General features: G+C 38.3%; 1 protein-coding gene across 2 annotated transcripts in view; it reads right to left on the reverse strand.

Annotated features, from left to right (window-relative positions):
• The window catches only part of MLLT3 (MLLT3 super elongation complex subunit), a 253,131-nt gene that overhangs the window by 181,838 nt on the left and 49,357 nt on the right, over window positions 1–21,936 (reverse strand). The gene's annotated exons all lie outside the window — the stretch shown is intronic.

Below are 21,936 nucleotides of genomic sequence, written 5' to 3' on the forward strand. Positions count from 1 at the left end.
ACCTTCTTATCCAAAGAACTTTTACTTCCCTAGAGATGATCATCTCACCATTCACAAACATCTTGAATCATGCTCTCATCCATGATTTTCCTAATAAAAGAACACCTGAGGCTGTTTATTCATTTACACTTTAAAAAAAAAAAAAGAGTCCTGCCCCTTGATATATATACATCTCAAACAAATCCTTGGTTCCAATGTGGACTTTCGTGTGTTTATTTTTCAAATATTGGAATAATTCAAATATAAAGCAACACAAGCTATAAAAGTTAAACGTAGTTAAAACACCAAGAAAATGAAATTTAAAAGCACTAGCATTAAATTTAAAACTTCAGATCCTTCAGATGATTTATTGCCATGTGAAAATAAAGTCTAAACTGCAAAATTTATTTGACAGACATGGCATATTATAAGCACTCCAATATCAAAATGTCATCATGGTTTATGCTGTTCAAATACATTAATCTTCATCATACCCTAGGTTTTATACATACATTAAAAAAACTAATTACAAACCAGAAGACAAATGATAAACTACATGGCAACATTTGTAATATCCCTTAATATAAATGTAACATTCATATAATCATTAAAAGATTTTGAAACCTCCACTGACCTAAGAATGTATAATCATCTATTACACCATCTGGGTGTTAAGAGTTCTCAAGGACAGAAATAATGTGTGCCCCATTTGTTCATTATTTCTGGTGGAACTAGAAAGGTTGGCCACCTCAGAACCCAAGAATTTAGCAAGTGTTTTAGCTTTTATTTTTAATATTCAAAGTAATAAAATACACGCTTATACAGCATTTAATATGTGCCAGGCACTGTATTTAATTCACTTTGCCCTCTGAATATTCCTGTGAGGTAGCTCCTAACACTAACTTCATTTTATACATGAGGAAACTAAAACAAGAGGCAAAAAATAATTATTTGCCCCAAATTTACAGCTAAGATTCAAACCCGGGCAATCTAGCTGCAGAGTCTTAACCATTTTCCCACATTTCTAGAGTACAGCATATTAAACAATCCCAACCTTCCTCCCTGCCTTCCCACCTCCATCTGAAGACCAGGAATACCTGACGAGGCAAACATTCCTAACTAAATTCACACCATCTGCCATCCCTTTTGAATAAGTAGATTTACATACTCAAAGTTGTTCCAAACATGCTTGAGGTGAAAGGGAAAAAGAGAAAAAACAAACTGCCTTGTACTTCTGGGAAAGAGATACTGGATACAAAAATGCAAAAAGTTAAAAATTAGAAAGAATTAGAGAAGCCATTATCAATAGAGATTTCTAAACAATCCTAATCAGACCCTTAAAAACATGGGGAAAAAAAAAACCAATGATTTTTTAAAATTACTATAATAGGGTAATCAAAACAGTAAGGTACTGGCATAATGACATACAGACCAATGGAACAGCATAAAGAGTCCAAAAATAAACCCCGCGGGTATATGGTCAAATAAGCTTTGACAAGGTGCAAAGACTACTCAATGAGAAAAGGATAGTCTCTTCAACAAATGGTGCTGGGAAAACTAGATATCCACATGCAAAAGAAAGAAGCTGGACCCTTAACTTACATCCTCCACAAAAATTAACTCAAAATGAATTGAAGACCTAAACGTAAGACCTGAAACTATAAAACTCCTAGAAGAAAACATAGGGGGAAAGCTTCATAATGGTGAATTCGTTAAGGATTTTTTAGATATGATGCCAAAAGCACAGACAACAAAAGAGAAAAAGAGACAAATGGGACTACATCAAATTTTAAAACTTCTGCACAACAAAGGAAACAATAAAGAGAGTGAAAAGGCAGCCTATGGAATGGGGAAAAAATATTTGCAAACCATGCATCTGATCAGGAGTTAGTATCCAGAATATATGAAGAACTCCAACTCAATAACAAACAGAAATCCCAATTTAAAAATGGGCAAAGGATGTGAATAGACTTTTTTTTTTTTTTTTTTTTTGCGGTACGCGGGCCTCTCACCGCTGTGGCCTCTCCCGCTGCGGAGCACAGGCTCCGGCCGCGCAGGCTCAGCGGCCATGGCCCACGGGCCCAGAACCCGCGTCCCCTGCATCGGCAGGCGGACTCTCAACCACTGCGCCACCAGGGAAGCCCTGAATAGACATTTTTCAAAGAAGATATATAAATGGCCAAGAAGCATATGTAAAGATGCTCAACATCACTAATCATCAGAGAAATACAAATCAAAACCACAATGAGACATCATTTTATACCTGTCGGAATGGCCACTATCAGAAAAAAATAATAAATGTTGACAAAGATGAGAAGAAACTGGAACCCCCATATACACTATTGATAGGAATATAAATTGGTTCAGCCACTATGGAAAACAGTATAGAGATTCCTCAAAAAATTAAAATAGAGCTACCATATGGTAGGAATCCTACTTTGGGTATATATCTAAAAGAACTGAAAAGAAGATCTTGAAGAGCTATTTATTTGCACACCTGTGTACACTCCAGCATTACTCACAAAAACCAAGTGGTGGAGCAACCTGAATGTACATGGATGGATGAATGGATAAAGAACATACGGTATATTCATACATTAGAATATTATTCACCCTTAAAAAAAGAAAGAAACCCTGTCATATGCTACAACATGGATGAAGCTCCCTCACACTATGCTAAGTGAAATAAGCTAGTCATAGGAAGACAACTACTCCATGATTACACTTATATGAGGTATTTATATGAGTAGTCAAACTCATAGAAACAGAAAGTAGAATGGTGGTTGCCAAGGGCTGGAGGGAGGGGGAATGAAGGGAGTTGTTAGGTTGAGTGTAGAGCTTCAATCATGCAGGACTGAGGGGTTCTGGAAATCTGTTGCACAGTATACATGCGGTTGACAATATTTCATTGTGCACTTGGAAGTTGTTGACAGGGTGTATTTTGTTATATGTATTTTTATGGACCAAACCAGGAATATACAACAGGAATATACTACCTATACCTAAAGTCTTATTTAACGACCTCTTATTTTAGTCATGCCTCTTTAAACCTATTATAGATTTAAATCAACCACAGCAGAAAATCTACTTGTAAAACACTCATTTGAAATCATAAAAGGGACAAGGTTGAGACTGGTTTTCATACTCAATAAACATTAATCTCATCATTTTATTTCCAGATGATTTTTATTTCTCATGAACTCTTCCAAAATATGATCTTCCAAAACACAGGGACATAAGAGTATATTAAAAAGCTTCCAAATACACAGATTAGGGGGAAGCAACCTAACACAGGGCTGCTTAATAGAAAAAGAACATGAACAACACATGTAATTTAAAGTTTCCTAGTAGCCACATTTTTTAAAAAGTAAAGACACTGGTGAAATTAATATTTTATTTAGTCTAATATATCTAAAATATTGTTTCCAATGTAATTAATATAAAAAATTATTGAGCTAGTTTACATCCTTTCATTCACAGTAAGTCTTTAGAATCTAGTATATATTTTACACTTACAGCACATCTCAATTTAGATGCTAAATTTTCACTGGCACTACTTGACAAGTATCTAGATTTCAAAAAACTTATAGCTGAAAAAGTAGATTCACATACCCAAGTTGTTCTAAACATACTTATAATTTTCCAATAATTGAATCAAATCTGATTTAAATTTTAATTACAATTAAATAAAATTTAAAATTCATTTCCTCAGTCTGAGCTACATTTCAAGTGCTCAATTAGTGACTACCATACTACACAACAAGCGTTTCTAATAGGAACATGAAAAGGCATCCATTTCATCAGTCTTCACTCTCCTTTAGTCCTACAACATTAATTTATGATTGCTCCCATGGCATCTAATTGGTACAGTCCCAGATTAGCCAAGCAGTTCCTCCTCCCCAAGGAAGCTGTTTTCTGGAAAGCACTCAGCATTTGAAGTTTGAAAAATACAAAATGAAATGAAAAAAGTGTAAGTCATCCAGGAGGGGTGCTAAATGCAGATTAGATTTGATATCCCATTGGTGTGCTTACAGTAAATGGATTTTCATTGTAATAATTAATTGCTGGAAACACCAGAGGTAAAATATGCTTGCCCTAGTTATGTGATATTGCCCTAACATCCATTTGGAATGGTCCTATCAAGAGTAAGATTCCAAAGAAGTCATTCCCTGAAAAGGGAACCTTCCTACACTGTTGGTGGGAATGTAAATTGGTGCATCCACTATGGAAAACAGTATGGAGGTTCCTTAGAAAACTAAAAATAGAGTTACCATATGATCCTGCAGTCCCATTCCTGGACATACATCCGAAAAAGACAGAAATTCTAATTTGAAAAGATACATGCACCTCAATGTTCACAGTAGCCAAGACATGGAAACAACCTAAATGTCCGTCAACAGATAAATGGATAAAGAAGATGTATACACACACACACACACACACACACACACACACACACTGGAATATCAGCCATAAAAAAAGAATGAAACAATGCCATTTGCAGCAACCTGGATGAACCTAGAGATTATCATACTAAGTGAAGTAAGTCAGACAGAGAAAGACAAATATCATATCACTTACGTGTGGAATCTTAAAAAAATAATACAAATAAATTTATTTACAAAACAGAAATAGAGTCACAGACATAGAAAACAAACTTATGGCTACCAAAGGGGAAAGGTGGGGAAGGGATAAATTAGAAGTTTAGGATTAACAGATACACACTACTATATATATAAAATAAACAACAAGGACCTACTGTATATAGCACAGGGAACTATATTCAATATCTTGTAATAACCTATAATGGAAAAGAATCTGAAAAAGAATATATATATTTATACATATATTTATATAAGTATAACTGAATCACTGTGCCGTACACCCGAAACTAATACACCATTGTAAATCAACTATACTTCAGTTAAAAAGAGAAGTCATAGCCTGGTCTCAGGTGTAATCTTTCCTGAGAGCTCTGGTCAGCAGGCTGATCAAAGGGCAGCAAAGAGCTGCAAAGGGAGAAAACTATCCACCTGAATGTCTTTGAAAGTTACTCATGGACAGTATTCATTGTTGGGAACTTCAATCTGCTCAAACTGACCAACACACTCATTTTACTCAAAGACATTAACAAAAATAGTATAATTAAACAAGGTGTTACAAATATAGCCTTCATTTGGCAAGGCATAAACCACTCAAATCGCCGGTAAATTATGGGAGTTTCCTTGGAAACTTCTCAAAAGAGAAAAGGCAACTACTATAATATGTGTGGACCCAAACACTGGACTGAAAGATAAAATTGACAACAGGCTTTGCTTTCTCTACAAAGAAACACCATCTCTGTTACCAACTCAACATGGTTTATGACAGCAACAACTAACTTTAATAGTCCCTAGTAATAATAATAACAATAATAGCTAACACATGTGTCACTCTGTGCCAGGAATTGTTTAAGCATATATTACATATTTTACATATATTGTTTAATCTGCACTCTAACTCTGTAAATACTTTATGATCCCCACTTTGAAGATGAGGAAAGTAAGGAAAGAGCAGTTAAATGAACAAAGGTCACACAGGTGATTGGCAGAATACCACCTGAGATTTGAACCCAAACAGTCTGACTCCATAGGACATGCTCTTAACCACTACAATGTACAACCAAGTCTATAGAATTCACCTTGGCTGGTCTGAGAAGAACTGTAAGACCACTAACTACCCAGACCCTCAAATCCCAGCCTGACAGAAATATAAATAGATGATACTTCTTCCCAGCCTTCCCCACCAAAGACACCCATTGATCTTTCCACTGGGACCTTTATCTCTTTTCCTAGCATAGACATGTAGGAAATCTGGTTCCAGAACACTGTCAATACAACCAAATTAGGGAATGCCTATTCCACTACCCTCTCCATCCCCAGTGCTTTCATAAAACTGAATGTTGATCCCAACAGAAATCCTGTGGCTTACCAGTGATCTACAGGACCTGTTAACCAGGTCTTTGCTCCCAATATCACAAACCCCAAACCACTTTGAGTAATGGGAGCATGAAGCATGCATTGAAATCTCACCTACAATTCAAAAACTCACAATTCCACTTTAGACAACAGTTCCAATCCCATACTGTAATATATATAGGGCTGATAATGAATTGCCAACTATTTCATGTTTCATTCCTCTTATTTATCCCAAAAGCTCAAAGCACTTTATGAGGGAAGTGGCTATAAATAATGAGACACCCAAGTGGAAGAAAGAGAAAAAAAGAACCTAGATATGCAGCCCTTCGTAAATCAGAGATACATATTTAACCACGGCTTTCTACCCTGCTTGTTCTTCTTATTACATAACTCCCTCTTTTTCTCCATTTAGATTTCTTCCTTGGTGCCACTGGTTTAACTACATATATATGTGTATGTATATGTGTGTGTGTGTGTGTGTGTGTGTGTGTGTGTGTGTGTGTGTGTGTAATTTCTTTAATATGTTAAAGCTTGTTTAATATATTTTAGTCTTCTCTAAATGACTCATTCTGTTGAGGAAAAAAATCCTCATTATGAAAATTTAATAAGTAAAGAAACATAAACCAACATCTTAGCTAAAATTTCCAAATGGCCTTAGCAGCCAGCAGACATGAGGATAAAGAGGAACATCTCCAATTCTTGAATTTATTTTCAGGCCCCCCGCTACCAAGAATAATAACATACCTGGTCTAATTTCTAAGGTACTCTCATATTGATAACTGAATGAGCTTCTTTTTGTGACCCATGCAACTCTTCAAACCAAAGTATTCTACAAAGCAGACTGCTTTTAAAGCACTCTAATCAACCACTCCCCTCAGTCTCCTTCCCCAAAGGTGATATTTCCTTTTTTCAATTCCCTTTCAGTAAATTATTACATGGAACTGCATTCCTTGGGAAAAGTCCAGAGGAAATATCTTCTAATTAAAGGAATTTACCAAACATTCTGAGCCCTATAAATTCTCCTGATTGGTCATGAATTTAACAACCATCCTTTCCCGTGACATTTTTCAATTCAAAAACAAACCCAAAGCAACCTTCAAAGCTAAAAGTGCTGAAATTCCAGAATCAGAAAATAACCTGCTTAGTGACCAAGATGACAGTTTCTGATTTCAGTATTCAACACACAGTTAATTATACTAAAATCAACTTTCATAAACTCCCAGTGATAATACAAACTATTTACCTGGAGGCCCCAAAACACAAATTCTAGGAAAGGAAGCAAACCACATATTTATTACAAGCTCTATTTTGACAGAATTTGATATCGTTGTTTATTGAGCATTAATACCACACCCTATAGACACAGTAATATTGCCTAGGATTTATGTAGAGTAGACTTTTGTAACCTCCTGAAATTAATGTTAATCGTTAAGTCTGTATTCGATCCCCATCCCCGTGTGCATATACAAACACACAAAGCTGCTCTGATAAAATCAACAATTATACTTGCTTCTCTTTCTCAATTGCCAAGTCATCAGATCCACCCACCCGAACCCCCTTATGACTGTAAAGTTTATGGATTACTTATTTCTCATGTTTTTTTCCTGACACACTGTAACCACTTTCCTTTTACAGAACTCTGATCAATTCTCAGAAGTTTATCAGGGGGTGGATAGTAAGCAACAGAAGCAAAGACGTTTTAAGATTTTATTACTTGGAGTCTTGCTTGCAAAGAACTTTGCAGTCATATCAGAGCCTTCTTACAACACTCTAGAAGAGCAAGCATTCTTAATCCTATTTAACAGCAGAAAAAAATAAGGTTAAGCAAGTTGCAGAAGACCACCCAGTAGATCCAAGGTAGTGTTCAGATGCCAGGCAGCAAGTGCTGCCTTTTAAAAAATTATCCTTTTAATTTCCTAAGCTACCAAAATTTTTTTTAAAAAATTTAATTACGTCTGACATCACTCAGATGAAGCAGAGTAACCTTTATCATTACAACCACCTCATTAAATCTGGCACCACTAGCAGCTAGACTCTAGCTGCTAAGACATCTCCCACTCCAGTTTTTATGGGGGTTACAAGGGGAAAAATAGAGGTTTTGAGATGAAGGAGATGAGAACAGAACCTACAAGGCCAATAACTGGTACAACATTAAGGATGAGCTTTGAGTTTCTGATAAATTGTTGTTTTTAAGACCCCAAAACAGTCTACCTTGGCACTCTTCACAAGTAATATATCCATGTATATATTGGGTGACAATGAAGTTTGTTTTCCAAATAAACCTTAGATTTACTTGAAAAATAATTTTAATAGAAAGTTTAAGAAGTCAAATTCAAAATTGCATTACATAGTAAAAAAATCACATAGAATCTTGTTTTCTCACCTGGCAAGGTCCCAAAGACAAAACCAGTTTTAGTAACGAGCCTTATTAAAGTATATCCTAAATGTTATTAAAGGTTTATTAAAAAGCCTGTGCTGGAAAATAAAGGTTTTAAAAAAAATTGAAAACACACACTAAAACATTTTTTCTAATAAAGACTTTCTTTGTATTGGACATCCAGAAAGTACCAGAGAAAATCTGAGAATCTGACCTTTATTATGAGTAATGGGTGTTTATTCTTCACCACCAGAGGTCCGAATCCAGAAGTAAGCCCCTGTTTTATGGTCACACTTTTGTACTTTAACTCCATGAATCTCAGAGAAGTTTTAAATGTCACTTAAAACAAAAGAAGTCCTCAATTATCAACACTAAGTATAACTCTGAAGAAAACAGATTCATCAAGGAAAAGGAGAGAGGAGGCTGTCATTTTGGTTATTTCTTCTTCCAAAATATTTAGAGGAGCTAACACTCATATCCAGAAGGAGGTGGCCATCCATGTGCCCGAATATACCTCATTCACAACAAAGGACCGCTGATCCCCATATGCCCCATATGCATGGTGTTAGGTGCCCTGAACACACTGAGTCAGAGAGAATCCCTGTACTCCTGAAGCCCACCAAACCCAGCTGCTCTCAACTCATCCATAACACTCAACAACATACACTGAGCACCTGTTAGGGCAGCCACTGTGTTTCACATGAATGTTTGGCCTATACGTATAGAATCCTGCTCATTTTCTTGCCTTCCTATTAGAGTAGGATTTATCCCTCACCTATGATTGAATATCCAACTCTAAATATTAACGCCAGCATTCACTGGGGCTTTCTCAATGAAGCTGGTCAAATTACTTGAACTTTTAAATACTCTTATCTTACAGATCTGGAACACAGGAAACAAACAGGAGTTTGAACGTGTCACAAAGTTTTTAGAACTACATTAGATGCTTTCCTAACTTCTAGAAGACAGGAAACAGTGTATTTTTTTTAATTTACAATATGCAAATATAGACATTCACAACACTGCTAGCAAAGGAAAATGTCCCTAGAATATTAAATACTAATTTGTGCGAATTTTAAAAAACTGATATCACAAATCTCTGAATCAAGTATTTCACTGTAGACAAAAGCAAATCAATTGTGGGACTTCCCTGGTGGCGCAGTGGTTTAGAATCCGCTTGCCAATGCAGGCGACACGGGTTCGAGCCCTGGTCCAGGAAGATCCCACATGCCGTGGAGCAACTAAGCCCCTGCGCCACAACTACTGAGCCTGCGCTCTAGAGCCTGTGCTCTGCAACGAGAAGCCACCGCAGTGAGAAGCCCACTCACCGCAACAAAGAGTAGCCCCCACTAGAGAAAGCCCGTGCGCAGCAACGAAGACCCAACGTGGCCAAAAAAAAAAAATTAATTATTAAAAAAAAAGCAAATCAACTGTAATGGTCTAGCAGCATTCCATACCCTTGAGAATGACAACTAATTCCTTCCATATAAAAATTTTCCTTTTCTCCTCCGTTCAATTCCAAACATTGTTCGTTCAAACTAAATAAATTTTTAACTGGCATCACACTCTCTGCCTAACATTTTTCATACAACTCCTCATTAAGGAGACATTAATGATTTCAATCAGACCAATTTCACTTCCTTACCCCAAAATTTAATTTCCTGTACAGTACTGCTTTCATTTCACCTTTGGAAAAAAATCTCAGTTCACAATTTTTTAAAGACCTCTGTTCTCTATTATTTAAGGAAATTCATAGCCTGGCTGAATATAAACCAATACAAGTTGTTACAAGTTCAGTTACTACTTTCTGACAGAGGAAAGCTTCTAGTATAATCATAAAAACAGTTCCACATTCAAGCAACTGTCTGTCCTTAAAACTCATTTTATAGATTACTGAACACCAAAAATGGGTGATAGGAATAAAATATGTTCATGGAACATTATAATAGGCAACATTACATGCAATAGGAAAGAAAACCAATAAAAGATTCTTATTTATCGGACAAAACTCTCGATAAAACACACTTCAGCAAAACAAAGCTAATTATTTGTATTTTAAACTCTTAACTGACTTTGGTTGCCTCCCTCTGATAAGGGTACCTAGTTTCCCTTTGTAAAATACACAGGTGATGCTCTCCAAACAGTAGATGCTCACAGCTACTAAATACCTCTTGCATAATAATGTACTTAGCACAGGCATTTTGTTTATTCCCAAATTTGGTTTAGTTTTGTTGGTTTTTTGGGGGGGAGGGGGAGAGTTTTGACTATTTACATTTTTAATGAATTGAGGATGAAAAAGTACTACTTTTAAAAAATGAAATGAGGATGAAAAAGCATTACTTTTAAGAAACTAAAGCAAATGCTTATTGAAGGGAGCATCTAAATTAATATCTGCCCCAACAACTTAGGAAAGAGAATTTAAGACTGGAAGAAAAAAATAATTTTAATCTGGGAAGATTCTAACCTCAGATTACAGAGCTTCAAATTCTTGCTCCATTTTTAGAATAGATAATGTATCAGCGTGTGGTTAATACAAGAAAAACGACTCAGAACCCCAATCAGTGGACATATATATATATATATTTTTTTTTTAGTGACCTTTCCTCAGGAGAATGGAGAATGGAGTGTATTTATATATTCAGTTAAAATACCTAAGGTAAATGTATATATCTTAATTACTCCTTCCTAACTAATTAACAAACTAATTAGAACTAGGTCACATCAAACTCAGGGCTTCACAGAACTGAAGATGATAAAGCATATGGTGGTGGCCAGCCCCATTAACTCCCCCTCGCCCCGCGGCTAACCCAGTCTTCTGCCAGCGCTCCTCCTGGAGGTCACCTAAGTGACCCCACAAATCATCCTCTGAATCTAAACTTGAACCAGATTCTCGGGTTGACTTTCATACTGGAAATAGCATTTTGGTTTAAAAGTTAGTCTCCCGTGTAAATCTAGATGTATATAAGCACCCAAGCGACACTTTTAGAAGTTAAAACTGAATTCTTGAACACACAGAGCTGAGGAAATAAAAAAATTTTAAACCTCTCTGGTGTACTACATCCTACAACAATGGTCTTCAAACTGGGCTATGTATAGCCTTTAGGGTACATGAAAACTGTTCTAAAGGCAAGAAATCAATTTCTCCATCTTCAACTTCCTTCTGTCCTCTGTCTCAAAAATTATATGCCTGGAAACGTCAACAGTTCTTTCCTAACTGCCCTTTCCTCACTTGCTCAAGTGAGGACACTTCTCAGACATCTCACCAGGGACATAAAACTTCCAGGACACCAAAGAGGAGAGCCACTAGATATACGCTGGTCTGAGTGCAAAGAAACGTGTAAGAAATAGAGGCATCTACAGGCAGGGAAGCAAATACTTTTGCAAGTCAGACTGCTTCAAACAAAACTAGAGGATCCAATATTTGAGTCATCAGCCAATCATTTGAGCCAATCATTTCCAATCTTTGAGTCAGCAGCCAATCATTAAAGATAATTTTTGATGACAGATCATTGTGTGAGTTTTGCCATGTAACTTCAGAAAGTGTCCAAGGAATTGGCTGTCTTTGTCATAATACTCCCTTCTTCATTTGGGGGAACAAGATTTTTTAGTGCCTGCATATGTTAAAAAAAAAAAAAAAGAAAGAAAAGAAAAGAAGTGACGTCTAATCTTTTATCAGCTACTAAAAAATGAACACGGGGGAAGAAAAGCACCCATAGACTTGTGAGAGATAATTTTTTAAACGAAACACATTTTTACTTTTTAGTTTTATCATTTATCATAATTTGTAATATAATCATGTCATTTTGATCACCTCTGTTCTACTAACAATTGAAATGTTTAAACGGCTACTTCTGGACTGAGTAATCCTTGCAGGCACAAGACATTTTAAAGTTTTTATACATTTTTTATAAGTATGACATGAAAATCAACAAAAGACTCTGAAACCTGAACATGTATTATATTAGAATAAAAACTGGGGGAGAAGTAGGATAAAAAAGAATTCAAGGTTAACGGGGACAGATAAGTTTCCAATTAAAGAGCTTGTTTGCTTTTTTTTTTTAAATGAATGGTGGCTGGTACGAAAATCTTTAGATTTTCATCGACTATATTTAAGGATATCATGTAAAAGGTTTACTTTTAAATGTGAATTTTTACAATATGCCGTAAATTATATCTTTTGATACAAGCTAAACTTATGGTGAAAGTTTAGACGTCAGCACAAATCTGAAGACCCCAGAGCTACACAGGTAGCAGCCTGTTGGCATCCAAGGACTCTCATTCGGAGGAATGCTCCAGCTACCTTTCTGGCCTTTAACTAACAATAGCTAACAGTTAGCTTGTACCTGCACTTTGAGTCTAAGAGACATCATTTCCTCCACTGACTTCTGCACTTTCCCACCTCCTAGCCCCTGTCCAGACTGCCAGGAAGACAGACCCAGGCCTCCTCCAAATTCTCCCATTCTCCCTTGAAAGACCAGCTTCTGCTCAGGTGCTATGAACTGCTAATTTGGTAAGATGGTAGAATAACATAGTGGGATTGACAGCATGGATCAGGTGACAGGTGACCTCATCTCAAATGCTGGCTCTGCCACTTACTAACTTAAGCCAGTTACTTATCCTCTCTATAGTCCAGTATCCTCAACTATCAAATGAGGATTATAATCAACATTACCTGTTCAGCGTTTTGTAAAAACTGACTGAGCTAATGCATTTAAAATCCTTAAAACACTGCTTGACATATAGTTTTTGCTACATCATCAGCAGTATTAGCACCACCACAATTATTACTACAACTACTACAATCACACCCTGGCCCAGATTTTTATTGTACAGGCTCAAGCCCAACATCTTTATAAATAGCTGCTTCCCATTCATTACCTATGTCAGGCAACCCTTTAGCTGGAAGGAACAGACAAGAACAATCTATCTACCACATTTGATCCTTCCTGAAGAAAGATGAATGGTGAAAACACAATCGGGTCCATAAAAACTCTGCACAAATCAACTCGTGTTAAGAGAGAGGAACATTGGCAAGGGTATCATAATTAACAAAAAAGTCTACCCTGGCCTTTCCTCAGGGCCTCAAGCCTTTGCATTTCAAAGACAGAAAAATCTAGTAGCAAGAAATAGAAAGAGCCCTGAGAACAAACACCTGGGAAAAGTCACGCTTTCTATGATCAGGGCTTCTTTCCATTCCTTATCTTGCATCAAGAGACAATAAGTGGAAAATAATTGAGGTAGAGGGATAATCTCTATCAGTGACCAATGAAAACCAGAATAGAACTGGATGGACTCACTCTTCAAACTGATACGGATACCACTGCCTGCTCCCCTCCAATCATTCCGGCCTAGAACTGGCTGTAAAAAGAAAAGGAAACTGCAGGAAGGAAGCCAAAAAGAGTACCACGAGAGCAGCCCTGGAGAACACGGGCTGGCAGGTGTATGGCTACAGACAGCTGATTTCACTGACTGCAACACCCCCTCCACTGACACCACTCCCCCGCCAAAATCACATCTTTAGGAAAGCAAGGCGTTTTTAAACAAATAATTTGCCATGATAAATGTGACCCTGTATTTGGTGCTTCAGAAAGGAAGCACCTTTCTGAACAGAACTGCCATAAACCTACCTTATTAATTGCAATAAACTTAAACGTAACTTGCACCTAATGCAAACCAACATCCTCGGCTGCCAGGTGGAAGAACAGGTTCTCATCAATTCCACAGCACCCAGGAGTATTAGAATCATCTAGGCTGTTTGTCTGAAATACAGATTCCTGGAGCCCCCAGACCGTATGGCTCAGTCCGTGGTGAAGCTCAAGAATCTGCATTTTTAAACAAACTTCCAGAGAATTCCTGAGTACATACACTACAGTTTTACAACCACTGCCTGAAGGACAACCCTGGAATATCACTCAGTAAACGCATTTCATATTCACTTTGCCCACTTTGAGAAACTCAGACGTGCTGGTGTCATTTTCATCAGTGAGCTCTGGCTCCCCAAGGCTAGAACCAGGACTGCAAACTGCTTTGGGTTGGAAACTTTCTGAGCCTGCAAACAGAGAGGAAGGGGAGAGCATCTTTCTCACAGCTTCACAATCCTGGCGAAGAGTCCCAATTGGCCTGGCTTGGATGACGGGACCACACTGCTTGTCTTCCTGCTAAAAGGCTGAAGGGTGAGAGTGGGTGGAGGCACTGAGTTTGGTTTATCCTGTCCTGAGTCCACTGCATGGCCAAGATCCCTGTAGCAGAAAAAGGGGGCTCCATGCAGATGTGGCCCCTAGGGAATCATTCCTGATTAGGCAGTTTCCCTAATTTGTGTCTATTATAAATAAGTTTATATAAAAATATAAAGTTATGGGCTTCCCTGGTGGAAGAGTGGTTGAGAGTCCGCCTGCCGATGCAGGGGACACGGGTTCGTGCCCCGGTCCGGGAAGATCCCACATGCCGCGGAGCGGCTGGGCCCGTGAGCCATGGCCGCTGAGCCTGTGCGTCCGGAGCCTGTGCTCCACAAAGGGAGAGACCACAACAGTGAGAGGCCCGCGTACCACAAAAAAATATGTATAAAGTTATTATACTTTATTTATAATGACTCCATTTTAAAATATTGACATAAATACAAGTATTCTGGAATATTTGTGTTCCTGAAGCAAGCTGTAAAGGATGCTGCTGGCTCCTACTCCTTAAAGACGGATGTTTGAGTACTTTTAAAAGATGAGACCCTTTTAACTTCTGTTATGAAAAAGCAACATAAAATAAACCAAGCTCTGGTTAACTGGTTGAAGTGTATGGTGTTCAAGTTAACATTCCAGTTTCCAAGCTGCTTTTATCGAAAAATGCCTCAGGGGGGTTTTCTACATCAGAGCAGGGGGAAGGAAGATGTACTCTGATAGGGTGAAAACCCTCTTCATTTTGGCAATCCGTCTGAACTTATCTGACTTTCCCCTCCAAATAAATTGCTGGGTTTATTTGATGGGGGATATTTGTTTCAAAGTCTCTTAGAGGGGCGGCACAGAGGCATGGTGAGGCCTGGCCAGAAGAAACCTGACTATTACAGAACCTTTTGCCAAATCACTTTGCACCTTTGAAATGAGTCACATTTCGTCCTTCAATTTGAGTGTCTCCTCCACCTGATTTATGTAGGATAAAGTACTTCGTGCTATCAAATTTTGGATATCTGTTATGACCACTGCCTGAAGGAGTATAAAACACTATTTATGGGGCAGTCATTCATGAATGTTTGATACTACACTAACTTCCTCAAGAAGTTGTGGAAAAGAGAAAAACTGACTTTCTGCCAGATACAAAGGTTTTGTAGCAGCAAGAGTACCAATTTGGACTCAGGTGACTGGGTTCTTAACCCTACTCATATACTAACCAAGATAACTAGTCATTTTACTTTGGGTGAAGCCCGGTAAACTCCCTGTGCCCTTGGTTTCATCAAATATAAAATGAGTCAGAAGACATGATTTCTGAGAGCTCTCACTTTATGACCCTGTACTTTTCGAGAAGTCTCAGGTCTTGCTCTCTATACCAACAAAGATGAAGCATATTGTAAGATTTAGGTACAAATTCATTACTGTCTGCCTGCTCCTGCTGTGGGTTCTGGAATTATAAGGCTGGGAAAGAGCAAAATAATAGCTGCCATGCACAAGTTGGGGAAAAAAGAAAAAAAAAAAAAAAAAACAAGAATAACATCTGGATACCCAGGCACCAGATCTTTTTGAATATGCGCAAGCAGAAGGTATGCAGCCATTTAAAAAAATAAAAAGCCACAACTGCTTTTTGGAAGATGCTCTATATGAAAATTTGCAAGACAGAAAAAGTGATATATTTAAACATACTAAGTAAGCATGATTTACACCAACTATACTATCACTTATTCAACAAATATTTACTGAGCACACTTTATGAGCCAAGAGCTGGGAACAGAGTGGAAAACAAGACAGAAACAGTTCCTGTTTTTTGGAGCCAGATAATAGCAGGAGAGCCAGGTTAACAAAAATTAAAGAATTAATTATTACAAATGTGTGGGCTACTGCACCAGAGAAGAATGTAAAGGGTGTGCCCAGAAAATCTAATAGTGTAAGAAGCTGAGTCTAGAGTCCTGAAGACTTTCCCCAGGGAATAATAATTTATCTAAGATGTGAGGGATTGTGGAGATACTACATGCTAACAGGAAAGAACATTCCAAACACAGAGAATAACCTTAGAATCAATCAAATTTTACTTCTACAGGGCCAAGTTCCAACCCCGGCTCTGCCCTCCAGATTTAACCCTACCTATGAGAGCTACTTTACTAAAAAAAAAAAAAAAAAAAAAAAAAAAAAAAATTAGTTCTATAAATGGAAGCTGTTCAGACAATTTGGATACACTGTTGAACTTAAAAACTGGAAAACAAAGGGAGCAGGGAATATGCATCTACTTTAGATAAACCAAACACTACCTTAAAAATTATACTCATTGTGGCACTTCCCTGGTGGCACAGTGGTTAAGAATCCGCCTACCAATGCAAGGGACACAGGTTCGAGCCCTACTCCAGGAAGATCTCACGTGCTGCAGAGCAACTAAGCCCGTGCGCCACAACTACTAAGCCTGCGCTCTAGAGCCCACAAGCCACAACTACTGAGCCCTAGTGCCACAACTACTGAAGCCTGTGCACCTAGAGCCCGTGCTCCACAACAAGAGAAGCCACCGCGATGAGAAGCCTGCGCACCGCAATGAAGAGAGTAGCCCCCCGCTGGCCGCAACTAGAGAAAGCCTGAGCACAGCAACTAAGACCCAACACAGCCAAAAATAAATAAATAAATTTTTAATAAATAAATAAAAGTCATACAGTCTGTGTTAAAAAAAAAAAATTATACTCATCGTGACCAAGACAGAGCACATATAAAGAGTCACTAAAAAAAAGGGGGGAAATCATTGGCACACATATATTCTTTTTGCTCTCTGAAAAATAACAATCAGGAAACTCAAACTCTTAATTCTGAAGACTATCCCCAAAACAATTAATCTCAAAATAAATTAGTATAATTAAAAGTTTTCTGATTAAGAGAAAACTCCAGTCCTTTCCAGAGACCACCTGGGCAGCCTCAGAACTAATATTCTTCTGTGTTAATGACTCCTGGTTTTAATCATCGTCTTTATGAAAAACAAATAATCACTGCATTCCAGTTGACAATTCGTGTTCCAAGTTTCCTTTCCAAAGCCATCTTTAAAGTCCAAGGCAAATAAAAACCACGATACATAGTTGCTTACAGAACTGACAAGGACTCCTTTACTCCAACAGACCTGGTTGGCATCAATGATTCAAGCACATTATGAAAATCTCCACACCACTCAAAAAATTTTTAAGTACAGAACTGAAGTTTACATCCACAAATCTGTTTGATCTCTGCAGTTGCAAAACCATATGGCACACAGAGAAAAACAAATTATCTCTGCTTATGAAATAAGAACCTTCTGTAGGCTTTGGGACAGACCAACAGCTACAATCGTCCTACTTGCTGCATATCACTATAATTAACTCTCTCTGATCCTTTTGAAGAATTGAGAGTTTTGTTTCATGTTTGTTGTGGGAGGAGGGTGATTAGAGACAAGAAGGACAGTGGATCGCCACTGGGAGATGGGGAGAACTAAGAGTAACCTCAGACACAAGAATTTCAATATTCTCTTTCTACGAATATTTTATAGGTACTATTTTTGTGCTTTATTTAATCACATTTATTATTGAGGAAATATACAAAGCCACCCATGTCAACATTTACGATGTAGTACTGAGAGCTGTGCTGGTAAGAAGGCCTATGTCCTTATACTAAATGATTCTATCATTTCCAGAATAAAACCAGTTTCATAATCAGTGTAATTCCACACTCAGCGACTACATAGAAACAACAGCAAAAATATGGCCTGGAAAATGAAATTAAGCAATTTAAAATGTGGTTAAACTTTGCCATCCCTGCTTCCATTCCCGCCACCAGCTCCCACCACCGCAACTACCATTTACAACATAAAAGCTTAAAAATAATTTACACTTCCAAAAGCAAAAGGCATCTCTAACGTAGTGACCAAGGGGATTTAAAATCTGATCTGACACTCACAGGATTTAAGAAGCTACTTCATAAACATAAACAGCCAACCAACAGGCCTCTTAGAACCTGCAGAGACAGTTTCAGAGACAATCTGGTTAAACAGATCCAGAAATGAAATAAAAGAAAATGCAAGTGAAGAGTGACAACAACAAAAAAGGACTAAACATTTTTAAAGACAGCAGGATCACCTCTCATGGATACACATGCAATTTTACATAAAAAGTGTATTTAGGGAATGATTGGGTATAATTTGGGTTCCCTAAGAGAAGACACTATTCTTAAGAATAACAGCCTTGGGCTTCCCTGGTGGCACAGTGGTTGAGAGTCCGCCTGCCGATGCAGGGGACGTGGGTTCGTGCCCCAGTCCGGGAAGATCCCACATGCCGCGGAGCGGCTGGGCCCGTGGGCCATGGCCGCTGAGCCTGCGCGTCCGGAGCCTGTGCTCCGCAACGGGAGAGGCCACAAGAGTGAGAGGCCCGTGTACCGCAAAATAAAAAAAAAAAGAATAACAGCCTTGCAGCCCTGCCTATCTTTCCACTTGGAGGGATTGGAATTGTGAAAGCGTTTCCCTAACGCTTGATGTGGTGGAACAGGTGACGCAGTAGGTTCTCCTCAGAAGGGCTGTCTTTGGGTCATAACGAATGAGAGTTGTGGGATCTCCAAAACCCTGGGTCACCGAAGCACTCCTGGCATTTTATCTTTATTTTACTCATACTGCACCCAACCCAACACCTTTCAGCAACACCCCATCCCACTGCAACCAAATCACAGCAGAGCCCGGCTGGCATGGGAGCTGGGATCCCAAGGACCTGGGGTGGAGGGGCACAACAGCCTGTCAGAGCCATCAGGCAGGCTGGGGAACGTTCCCAAGAACCAGACTAGACAGGGTTCAAGGGAGAAACTTGATCTCTTATGCTCTGATCACCTCCAAATTTGAATACCTTTAAAGCATACAGACTGCAAGTACAGTCCTGGGAAAATCAGTAACATGTCACCAGGTAACAACATTAATGGGTTTACCTGGAATTCAATCTGCTTATTTCTAAACACCCTTATCCTTTTTTTTTTTTTTTTTTTTTTTTTGTAAAGAGTCACTTTCTATATGGAGGTGAACTACAATGGAGAATACCTTTTCTTCATTCACTATCTAACCTTGCTGTGCCCAAGCCGGATCCCTACTGAGGTGCGGATGGCATCCCATATTTGGCAGCTGATAGTTGAAGACAGTCCTTTCCTTTTCTTTTGGCTGACAGTTTATTCAGATAAGCCATTATAAATACATTTCTGGCTTCTTTCTGTGTCAGGGAGAGAAATAGCCCAATAAAAAGTCCACAGGGACGTTCAAATTATGCAACATCGCTACCTACTCAAGAAAAACCACGGCTTTTCTGCCTTCCTGATGGCACTTCTAATTCATCCCACAACTTAAAGCTTCTCAGCTGGATTAGAAAGCCCATTGTTTTATTCCCTTTCCCCTTTAGTGAAGGCCTTGTCTACACCTCTTGGCTACAGACAGAGAGAACAAAGGGCAGTCAGACCTATAGATTTCTGTACTTGACCTTCTTTATGTGGTAAAGATGCTGGTGTCCAAAACTGAATAAGAAAAAGGAATGTGAGTTGCAGGAATGACAAATAGAACCTACAAAAGAAGAAAATGAACCAGCCAGAAGTTCTTTGTTACCCAACTTAGGATGTAACAAAAAAAGTTGACTTTTCAAAATAAATAAATAAATAAGTGAAAGAATCTAGGCTGGACAGAAATTCACTGGGCAAGGAAACTCCATCCACAGCATTACATTTTTTTTTTTTTTTTTACAGTCTCATGTTGGCGTTTTCTTGTTTTGAAAAATGAGACACCGACTGATACACTTAGCCAAATATTCTGATCTGTCATCATTCTAAATATATGGGCCCATCTTTCAGCAAACAAATTAGCAGGTAATTATCATCACTGAATGCTCACCCTTCCCTGGAAGCTCTACAAATACAGTGATCAGGACTGGCAGTTAGTGAGCTTAAAACTTAAAATACTACTAACTTCACTGGAGCCACAATGCAAAAGTCCAGTGTTAGGAAAAGTTTTATGCGCTGAAATTTTCCAGGGGAGGGAAAATAAGAAGACACCCCCTTTATTTGATCATGGAAAAAAGAAAAACGGATCTTAGACAATGCATGACTCCAATATTTTTTTAAGCATGTCTACGGATGAGCAGCCCCAAATTTGAGAAAACTGCAAACTGAAAGGAAAAACAGCCCTCCTCCCCAGTCCCCGCTACTAAGAGCAATGCAGAGCACATAAGCTTCCCAATACAGTAAGAGCTACAAAGCTAGCTACAGCCTCCAGGACTCAGAAATGACTCATGCCGTCTCCAAGACTCTGATTTAAACAACAACCATTTTCTGAGGGCAAAAGGGGAGTAAAGTTCTTAAATCATTTAATTCTGCCAATTAGTTCCACAACTATGGCGTTAAAGAACTATGGATATTTATCCACTGGAAGTGGATCAAAAAGTGGGCTCTCTTAATGCCTATTAAACAGTGCTGATTTTCAAGCATCACTGACCAAGGTCAAATCTGAACCAATGTGAAAGCCTCCACTTCCCCATCACTAATCCCTTGAGCCATCCATTCTTCCAAAAGGCAAATGTTTTGTAGGAAGGGGAAGAAATACCACACAGTATGTGCAGGCACTTAATATGACTGCTTTCTACACTAAACTCAGCTCACATGCCTACCATTTATCTATGGTTAAAGAATGAAAACACCCTGCAAACTTGCAGAAATGATATCGCTACAGTATTGACATGAACAGAGAATCAAAGAATTAAGTGCTTTATTCCACATAAATTAGGTAAAAATCTCTGGGGTATTGACTGACCATGTATTTTTTTCTGGGTATGTAGTTTTCTCCCATCAACTGGAAAAATAAAAGGAGACCCCCTTGAGCATGTGTTTCCAATTGACAAGATAATCTTCTGCAAGTGGGCTGCTGATCAAACTTCACAATGATCAAGTTTAGGTTCCACTGGATTATCAGCTACACTTAGAAAGAAAAAGTGGGGCTCAGGAGCTGGGAGAGATGAGTTTAAAAAAACACCACCACTGTGAGTTGTAACTGTGCCCTCCGTGGGGCAGAAGACCTGAGAATTAACTTACCAATTCATTGCCCAAAAGGGAAAGAGCTTCCAGAGTGCCCCAATTGACCTGAGAACCTAATTGTTCACTTTCTTTATAGGACAACTGCCATAAAGACCACACCTGCCACCCTCCCAATCTAATATACACTGCAGGGTAAGCTTCAACTTAATGTTAAATTCCTATTGAAACAAAGTTAACCACAGTCCAGTTTAATTGTTCGCCTCTAATCATGAGTTTTAATAAACCTAGTCACCAATTATGGCACCTTTTCAAAAGTACTGAATATATTTAAAATATATTCAAGCACATACATTCCAAGTCCCCAAAGAAAATACGATTGCATGCTACCTCCCCACTCCCCAGGAAGGAAAAGCTGTAGTGCCCAGAGATCTGGTGT

The sequence above is a fragment of the Physeter macrocephalus genome, chromosome 9 (assembly GCF_002837175.3).
Source record: "Physeter macrocephalus isolate SW-GA chromosome 9, ASM283717v5, whole genome shotgun sequence".
Classification (NCBI taxonomy): Eukaryota; Metazoa; Chordata; class Mammalia; order Artiodactyla; family Physeteridae; genus Physeter; species Physeter macrocephalus.